The sequence below is a fragment of the Mandrillus leucophaeus genome, unplaced genomic scaffold (assembly GCF_000951045.1).
Source record: "Mandrillus leucophaeus isolate KB7577 unplaced genomic scaffold, Mleu.le_1.0 Scaffold453, whole genome shotgun sequence".
In the NCBI taxonomy this organism is placed as follows: Eukaryota; Metazoa; Chordata; class Mammalia; order Primates; family Cercopithecidae; genus Mandrillus; species Mandrillus leucophaeus.
Window position 1 is genome coordinate 1,801,513 of NW_012104843.1, and position 10,661 is coordinate 1,812,173.

Consider the following 10,661-nt stretch of genomic DNA (forward strand, 5'->3'; position numbering starts at 1 on the left):
GGGACCCCAGAAAATTCTTAAAAACTTAATTCCAGCCGTGACAGGAAGGGAGGTCAGACATGCCTCATAATACCCCCTTCCTTTCGGAGTTCAGGCACAACTGACCAGCATTATCATTAAAATAGAGATAAGACTGACAGAACAGACCCTCTGTGGCAATAAGATACCGAATTATAAATAAGACAGAGCAAGACTCAGTCTCAAATAAATAAATAAATAAATAAGACCCAAGGCTATGCAAGGATAAGGTTAAATCACACCCTACGAATGATAAAATCTCCTTAAATTGTTTTTTTCAATTATGTAACGTGGCTTATTTTCCAACCTGACTCTAGTATAGCATCACATGAGAGACAGCAGACCCCCCCCTTATGTTAAGCATTCCTTGTTACTGACTTCACGTCTTTAGATGAAGCTTAACTCCTGCAATCAATTGCCAACTACAGAATCCTGAAGACCCACCTATGACTTGTAACCCCCTGCTTTGAGATGTCCTGCCTTTTCTAGACAAACCAATATATACCTTTCATTTACTGATTTATAATTTTACCTACAATTCTTGTCTCCCTGAAGTGTAGAAAACCAAACTGTAACCCCGCCACTTTGTGATCACTCACTCAGGGATTCTTGGATTTGTGTTTTCTCCTGGCCACAGCCACTCATGTTGTTAGCAGTAGCAAATCCGACGGGTGTGCAGCAAACTCAATTCTTCCCTCGGAGGAAAGAATTCAGCCCAGCCAAGGGGCATAAAGCAGAGTGAAAGACCGAGGCAAGTTTTAGAGCGGGAGTGAGAGTTTATTACAAAGTTTTAGAGGCCAGGCATGGTGTCTCATGCCTAGAATCCCAGCACTTTGGGAGGCCAAGGTGGGGGGATCGTGAGGTCAAGAGATTGAGACCATCCTGGTCAACATGGTGACACCCCATCTCTACTAAAAAAAAATAATAATAATTAGCTGGGTGTGGTGGCACGCGCCTGTAGTCCCAGCTACTCTGGAGGCTGAGGCAGCAGAATCACTTGAATCCGGGAGACAGAGGTTGCCATGAGCTGAGACTGCACCACTGCACTCCAGCATGGCGACAGAGCGAGACTGTGTCTCAAAAAAAAAAAAAAGTTTTAGAGCAGGAACAAAAGGGAGTAAAGTACACTTGGAAGAGGGCCAAGCGTCCAGCTTGAGAGATCCACATACACTGTTTGGCCTTTGACTTGGGGTTTCACACATTGACATGGTTCAGTGGTTTAGGTCTCTCCCCGCTTGATTTTTCATTAAGGCGGGCCGTTCACATGCACAGTGGCCTGCCAGCACTTGGGAGGGGCTGCGTGCACAGTGCGTTTGCTGAAGTTGTGCACATACTCATTTGAGACAATTTTCCCTTACCAGTCAAGTGTTCCTAAAGGACGGTCGGATTCCAGATAACTCTGCTATTTTGCCTCTTAGTGCACATTCATGAGCCCTCTTGCCCAGTTCCCAAGATCTCATCGGGGAGCTGCTGATCACCACCTTCAGGTGATTGCCTGTCCCCGGCATCAGCTGCAACCAATTGTTATTTTCGAGAGACAGTTGAACAACTGCCTGACCATCACCTGATGCTCGCCTGACATTCCTGGGCAGGAGTGCGGGGGCCTTTCCCGCCCTGCTCATGTCTGCCTAGCTACCTACTCTGACAACATAGGCTCAGAAACAAACCTCTTTAAAATATTTTACAGAGTTTGTTTCTTCCAATACAGAAGATAATTCTGACACATGCTACAACATGGATGAACCTGGAGGGCAAAATACCAAGTGAAAGAAGACGGATACAAAAGGACAAACACTGAATGATGACATTTCCATGCGGGAGCTGGAATAGCCACATCCATAGAGACAGAAAGTACAGTGGTGGCTGCCACAGGCTGGTGGAGGGAGACATGGGGAGCTATTGTTTAACAGGTCAGAGTTTGAGTTTGGGATGGAGAAGAAGTTCTGGAGATGAATAGTGGTGATAGTTGCACAACAATGTGAATATACTTAAGGCCACTAAACTTTACCCTTAAAAATGGTGAAAATGGTAAATTTTCTGTTGTGTGTATTTTACCACATTAAAAATAAAAATAATAAAATAAAATTACTTTCTTTTTTTTTTTTTTTTTTGAGATGGAGCCTCGCTCTGTCGCCCAGGTTGGAGTGCAGTGGCCGGATCTCAGCTCACTGCAAGCTCCGTCTCCCTGGTTTACACCATTCTTCTGCCTCAGCCTCCCGAGTAGCTGGGACTACAGGCGCCCGCCACCTCGCCCAGCTAGTTTTTGTATTGTTTAGTAGAGACGGGGTTTCACCGTGTTAGCCAGGATGGTCTCAATCTCCTGACCTCGTGATCCGCCCGTCTCGGCCTCCCAAAGTGCTGGGATTACAGGCTTGAGCCACCGCGCCCGGCCATAAAATATACTTTCTAAACTACGGTTCCTTAGTATAATTTGTCTGAGGTTGTGTTAATAATGAAACCAGTTGTGTTAATAATGAAACCAATAAACAATGTGGCTGGGGGCGGTGGCTCATGCCTGTAATCTCATCACTTTGGGAGGCCAAGGTGGGCAGATCACCTGAGGTCAGGAGTTTGAGACCAGCCTGGCCAACATGGTGAAATCCTGTCTCTACTAAAAATACAAAAAAATTAGCCAGGCATGGGGGTGCATGCCTATAGTTCCAGTTACTCAGGAGGCTGAGGCAAGAGAATTGCTTGGAACCTGGGAGGCAGAGGTTGCAGTGAGCCAAGATCATATCATTGCACTCCAGCCTGGGCAACAAGAGTGAAGCTCCATCTCAAAATAAATAAATAAATAAATAAATAAATAATCGTACACAAAACACTCCTCTTGGAGCCCTTAGATTGAGGAAACCAAGGCAGACCAACATTGGAAGCTACAGGGAAGTGGATTTTGACTGAATGGGATCATTAATATACCAAAAACAAAGTCTAAATCAAGTACTCCGAGATGGATAGGACAAAGGATAAGATAAGCCAGAACAAGGCAAATGAATGCAAGTCACTTAAGAGATCATAGAATATAAGAAGTAAAAGGGCAGGCAGGTAGGAGCAGGTGATCAGCCAGGTGGCGGTGTTTGAGGTTTCCGTAGCACTTGGCCTGGGTCTCCAGAGTGACAGAGACCACCCACATGGACCCTTCTTTGTAGCCCTTGATCTGAGATGCAGAGCTGCTTCCTCCGTAGGCCAGGACACCCACTGACTGATGATAAAGGTACTAGCATGGTCATCATTCTTGAACCTTGCTGTGTGTTAGAAGCATGCTGGGCCCACGTACATCACTTACTCAGTCCTCCACATGGCTTGGGGCCTCACCACATGCCTGGCACAGAACTGGGCCTCAAAAAAAATCTGTTAAATTGCTTAACAATGCTGGGAGGAAAATGGTATAATAGTTGTCACCAAGGTATGGACAAGAACTCTGCAATTCAGAGAGGTTAACCTACATGTCAAGATCGCCCAGCAGGGGAGCCACTGTTCTAGCTTCCAGACCCAGCTCTGTCTTTCCAAGGCTCCCCCAAAGTCTTCTGTTCCGACGTAGCAGCCAGAGAATCCTTTCGGGACAAAAATCAGATGAAGTCACTCCCCTGCTCCCTATCCTTGAAGGCTTCCAGCCCACTTACTGTAAACCAAGTGAAGGTGTTCTCCATGGCCTAGGAACCCCTGCATAACCCCTGCATACAGGCATCTCCCACGGATCCCTGTACCATCAGGGCCCGACTCTATCCTCCACCAGCACCATCGCCTCTCAGGGCCTTTGCACTGCTGTGCTCTCTGCCTGAGGTGCCATCACCAATTCTGGATTCTGCTCGAACAGCATCCCCTCAGAGAGACCTCTCCTGACCACATCATCTAGAGGCATCGAACTCTGCAACCCCTCACCCTGCTTTATGCACACAAAATTATGTAATAAGATGTGAATTGGCGATTTCCCCCTTTAGAATGGAAACTCCATGAGTTCAGATACTTTTCACATTTTGGTCACTGCAACCCCAGAACCTAGTGTTCAGTAAATATTTGATGAATAATGAAGGAGTGACTGACAAGCTATGTAATCTTGAGGACACTAAGTTGACCTTACCCCAGCTCAACTTCCTCTTGCTACGAAGCTTGTGCAAACTGTCCCTTGAGCACAGAAAATCATGCCATAGCATACTTACTGAGTGTGGCATTTCCTGTGCACACACATCTGAAGGATATCACAACACACCTTGTCTCATTCCATAGGCCTCTCACCTTGCACACACGGCACAGTGTCTCTTCCTTGACTTCTCCTATGCCCATGGCTTTGACCTTCCTTTCTTAGCACCCTTCGCTCCCTAACAACCCAGATTCCAAGGCTTCATACCCTTAGATAGGTGTTACCCAAATCACCCCACACCAGCAAATTAATGGGGTCATTTCAAGGGAAGAGGCTTTTACAGTTCGGAACTTCAGCAGATGTCTTCAGGGTAAAGGATGGGGGATAGGCAAAAGGGAGCTCAAAGGAATATTGGTCTTTCTCCTTCACCTCACGTCCCTTGACTCAGGATTACTCTGAAAATAAAATTCATTCCTCACTCACAATGGCTCTTGGCTGAATACAATAGACAGCACGTCACTAATCCCAACTCTCTATGTGGAGTGGCCAGCCAGGGGAGTGTCTGCCACAAGAAGTCACCGGGCATAGCAGGACCAGCTGGGCATGGTGTCACGGACTCCTGCATCAGAGGCAGGTTGCAGTCAATATGCTCCAGGGACACTGGCATTGCCACAGTGCTCTGGTGATGGCTCACTGTTGAGTGGACAGCAGCTGCTCTTTTATAGGCTACTAGTTGTTGAGCACTAACTCAGTCCCAGGCACACAGCACCATCACGTAACAAACCTATGAAATACTGGAGATTCTTGTTCCTGCCTGTAGCTGTTAGCTCTTGCTGCATAACAAACCCTCTCAAAACAGCGTAGCTTAAAACAACTGTTTATTTGTTTGCACTTTGAGCTAAGCTTGCTGGGACAGCTGGTCTCTGCTCTGTGGGATTGCAGCAGTGCTCACACATGCATGCCATCAGCCACCAGCCGGTGGCCTCACTCATGTGTCCAGCAGTGACTATCAGCAGGGCCCGTGGAGAAAACCAGGTCATGTCCCTCTGATCTAGCAGCCTAGGCAGGCTCCTTCAAAGGGTGTTGGTTCAAGCATTTCCAAGAGCAGCAAGAGAGGCAAGTTCCACCATGCATGCACTTTGCAAGCCTCTGCATGCTGCACATTTGCTAGTGTCCCATTGGCCAGACTAAGTCACACGGCCAAGCCCAGCTTCAAGAGGTGAAAAAACAGACATCTTTTCTTGACCAGGGAGCTGCAATATTATGTTGTGGAGTGTTGCAACACGAATGGGAAGAATTTGTGGCAATGTTTGCAATCCACCGTATTGCCTGTTTCAGCATAATGCCACATCCAAAAGAAACATAAGTCCAAACCCCAAAAAAGAGACATTAAATTGCATAACACACAGCAGCAACATTTCCTAGAAATCTGTTTTATCCATCCAAATCCCTGAAGTCCCCAATTTCAAGGCAACTGTCACAGCCTTGTTCATATCTACCCACAAAGTTCATATCTACCAGTCCACAATGACTCTCTTCAATTCCCCATGTCTCCTCCCACCTCCAGCCTTCCTCCTGCCTTCCACATGTTTTTTCTATCTTTTCCCTTCTTCCCCATTGACACTCCCCTTCACTCATGAACCTAATCAGCACCATAAATGACCAGCAGCAGAGAAATACAAACACAGAATCCTTAAGCAGGATCAGGGCCTATAGTACCCAGCCACTTGGGAGGCTGAGGCAGGAGGATTGCTAGAGGCCAGGAATTGGAGGCTGTAGTGAGCTATGATCATGCCATTGCACCCCAGTCTGAGCGACAGAGCAAGACCTCATCTCTAAGAAAGAAAAAAGAAGGGTTGATTGTCCATATCGGTTTATCACGTACAAATGAGTCCTTGTGTGGTCACCCTTTTTTGTGATGGTGAAACTTCACTCTGAGGCTGAAGGAGGATGAAAGCACTGCTTTGAGCTCTGTGTTGGGTGGCCTATGAGCCTCTGCCATTTCTCAGGCTTCTACATATTGTTTCTGGAGGCTATTTATTTGAGACAGGGTCTTGCTTTGTCACCCAGGCTGGAGTGCGGTGGTGCGATCTCAGCTCACTGCAACCTCTGCCTCCCAGGTTCAAGGCTCCCACCTCAGCCCCACAAATAGCTGGGACTACAGGCACGCATCACCACACCTGGCTATTTTTTTTTTTTTTTTTTTTTGGATCTTTTATAGAGACAGGGTTTCACTGTGTTGCCCAGGCTTGTCTGAAACTCCTGGACTGAAGCAATCTGCCAGCCTTGGCCTCCCAAAGTGCTAGGATTACAGGCATGAACCACCACACCCGGCCTCTGGAGGCTATTTTAATATTTCCTCTGCCCCTGTGGGTTGGAATTACCAAGTGTAAGTTCATTACTGTGGGGTTAAGTGTTCCAGCTTTTAATATCCCATCTTTCTAAATACTATGGGGACATAAAAAAATAGAAGATAGTTATAACTACTAATTCCGAAGTCCATGCTGTGTGCCAGTCTCTGTATTTGGTGTATGATAGTTGACATCTCAATTAGTCTATTCCTCCCAACAGTCCTATTAGGGAGACATTATAATCTGCTTTTTCTACAGAAGGGAACTGATGTTCAGAGAGATTGAAGTCTCTCAGAGAGTGGGGTCATCCTGGCTCATAGTCCATTCTCCTGAATCTGGCTGAGGTCTGGCTTCTTTTGAGAGAATATCTTCTTGCTTCTTGACTGATGCTTGCATAGAGCCTTTAGTGCCTGCTGGAAAAGTGGGCTGGTGTCGCCAAGCGGACTCCAGCCTTCACAGCAGAGCAGGAGTTCTGGTGCCAGGCAGCTGCTTACTTTGGCCCGGAGCTGTGTTCCTCGACGTTGGTTGCTGACATCCTTGGTGGTCTATCAGTGACTCCACAGGCTGCTGAGTAATTTCAAAGAACAAAATACATGAAAGAAGTGATTTATATACGTTCAAGTTTTCAATGTGAAATGAGATTTTTCAAAGAAATCCCAGATAGTCTTAAAATCACTTGGCTATAAGAACTGTTGGTCAGGCCATCTCAGCTATCAGTCTGTAACTTGTCCTCGCTAACAGAGTTTCACATTATTTCGGTTGTTTCTGTTCATTAAATTGGAGTTTTCATTTCTTTCCACCGTGCATCTCATATTCACAAATCACAAATATGGAGCAGTGATTCACAAGTGGCTCATCAGGTGTAAAACTAGTATTGAAAATGATGCTAATGCATTTCAAAATAATGTGAAAACAAATGTGAGTACTACTTCAGTAAATTTGTAGGTGTTAGAACAAGCGAATCTCCAACTGGGATGGTCTTGCTTAAAATGCCAACATTGAAAAATGCAAATGGATGGGAGTCTGTCACTGTCTTAAACTTTGCCAAACGAAAGTCCAAAACCACTGAAGCTGTTATATTATTTTTAAGGCCCTATGAAATTCCTTTGGTAAACTCCATGAATTCTCCCTAGAAAAATCTCAAAATAATGATTTCTTTTCCTCTTCTTTTTTTTTCTGAGACAGAGTCTTCCTTTGTCGCCTAGGCTGGAATACAGTGGCGCACTCTCGGCTCACTGCAACCTCCACTTCCCAGGTTCAAGTGACTCTCCTGACTCAGCCTCCCGAGTAGCTGGAATTACAGGTGCACACCACCACGCCCGGCTAATTTTTGTATTTTTAGTAGGGATGGGGTTTCACCACGTTGGCCAGGCTAGTCTCAAACTCTTGACCTCGTGATCCGCCCACCTTGGCCTCCCAAAGTGTTGGGATTACAGGTGTGAGCCACTGTGCCTAGTCAGTAATGATTCCTAGAAAAAAAAAAAATCAGTTGTTTACGCAGAAAAAAAAAAAGACCAAAACACCCTTTAGAAACTGCATTTAAAGTCGCATTCCCTATAGCAGAAGTAGGTGCAAGTCACAGGATTCTTCAGAAACTTGGGAAAAGTAATGTTAAAGTTAATTAAAAATGTCATGCTCAGAAGGAGAAATAAAAACGACTTGTAGAATCCCTTTATCAAAGGATGCAGTAGAGGGTGACATGGTGTCAATGGCAGGTAATGTGGAAAAGCAATTACTATCACACGTCCCCGCTAGAAGACACTGTGCTTGACAATCGGACAAAACCACTGCTGAGCAGAGGGTGAATCAGAGCTTGTGTGTACAGACATGACACGTCTAGGACGAGGAGTTGTTTGATGCCATTTTATTTGTTTATCACCGAAAACTCATCCAGAAAGAGAAAAGATCTTTGTTTAGGTAACTGTTGTAATGTGAGTCATAACACAGGCTGGAAAATGTGCATCAAACTCTCAGCTGATGGAGTATTATCATTCAGGGTCCTCCTGTGCCAACGAGTCTGGGTGCTGGGAACTTCTGGAGTCAACATTCTGGCCCAGCACAACTCTTAGGGAAACACCATTCCTCGGGGATTGCACTCAGATCTCAAGCACCAAAACCAACATTGTCTGTGCTTGCTTTTCTGTCTGGACTTTGCTGGCTGTTGAAAAAATGAATGAGATTTTCCAAAAGTTTCTTCACAAACTGCTAATGCTAGTACAGGCCAGTTCCATGATTTTACCAGTTCAATCCAGTGATACAGCTCAGCAATACAGACAGGATCTCAAATATTCTGAACCACTCCAGGGCTGGATAGTATGATTTCTAATGTGGAGGGCAAAATTAGTATAAATGGCTTGGGCAAAGAGTTTTGATATGCTCATGTTTAATGTTGTTTTTCAGCTGTAAGATTAAAAAACAACAGGTTTATGACTTGAGTGGATTTTAAAAAACTCATCCAGATATATATAGTACATGAAGAAACACTTCCCGAAAAGCCTACTGAATACAAGTAAATGAATGGCATTGACTTGTATTCAGTAGCCTGAAGGGTCACACCAAGTGTGCGGAGTCTAAGGATTTCAGGGCTGTTGCGGAAAGACCAGGAGAGGCAGGTTACCAAAAATGGAAGTATAACTTAACCAAACTCAATTCGTATAATTGTTAACAAAAAATTGTAGAATGAGAAGATGAAGAGAGGGAAAGTGAAGCAGAGATGCTGTGTGAGCACTAAATCCTGATTTCCATGACAGAGGATGAATACACTGTCACAGCCCATACAGCCAGAAATTTTAAAGAAGAAAGGAATCCTTCTCCCTCTGCATCCGTCCCACTCTCTCTCTCTCCCGTCCCTTCCTCTGTTTCGCCTTCTCTTTGAGTATTTGTTATTAGGTATTTGACATATATATTTTAGACTTAGTGCTGCTGTGTCACCCAGGCTGGAGTGCAGTGGCACAATCTCAGCTTACCGCAATCTCCACTTCCCAGGTTCAAGCGATTCTCCTGCCTCAGCTTCCCGAGTCTCTGGGATTACAGTCGCTCACCACCACGCCCGGCTGATTTTTGTATTTTAGTAGAGACGCGGGTTTCACCATGTTGGCCAGGCTGGTCTTGAACTCCTGACCTCAAGTGATTCCCCAGCCTCGGCCTCCCAAAGTGCTGGGATTACAGGCGGGAACCACTGCTCCGGGCTGGTATTTGTTACATTAATCAAGAATATAAAAATATTTTTTGACAGTTTATAATATTGTTACCAAAAAATGTGTTACGTTGGTTAAAAATAAGAAAGTAAAGTCACTTAAAGCAGAAAGGAAGCAAAGGGGATGTGGGGGGAAGGAGAATTGCAGCCAGCCAAGTGCAGAACTGGAGAACGGACGAAGCTGCCAGAGACCTCGGGAGTGGAGGGAGATTTGAGGACCTCTGAGCGCAAATCTCCCTCGCTTTTCCAGTGGCTCTGCTGGTTCGTTTTTCTACTTGTTTACTGCTTGATATGGCCTGAAAATGTGCTGCCTAGAGACAGGGTTTCTGTCCCCTCTCAGCTCTTTGCTTCTAATCTGTTCAGCACACTGGCGTGGCAGCCCTGTGACATTCAGGCACCGTGCCCAGGGCTGGAGAATGCCTGGCTGCCGTGGGATTTGCAGGATCTCTGCCTTTATTATATATCATTCCTCCTTAGTCCATGGCACTGCATCAGCCAGTGGCCTGCGTCAGCTGCGTGTCCTCAAATGTGTGTATTTCAGGAGCACAGTTGTCCTTGCACACAGCCACCCATGTATTGATGAAGCTCCTGCTGTCTTCCCAGCACCGTTCTACGGGGGCCTTGAGTTGACATTCAAAATTCTGTGAGCCTTCCTCATAGAAAGCATTAGACTGCCTCAAAACCCTTGCACAAAGAGCGGGGTAGCAATAGATCTCAATCAACTGATACAGACCACCTGATATTTTCCACTAGGGTCACCCTTTTAGTTTCGTACCAGTTCTGAAAATATGAGAGACCTCATCCATGTATCCTGACCTATAAATAAGTTTTAAAAAATAAGCTAAAACCTTCAGGTCACATTGTCAGTAAGTTGCAAAATTGTCACTGGCACAGTGCAGATCAGTGCCACAGCGATGCCAGGAAAGGGCTGGGGACAGGAAGGCTGCAGCCAGGGGTGGAGTCTAGTTAATGCCTTAATGATGGCTTGGGCGGGAGGTCATAATTGGTTTGTAGT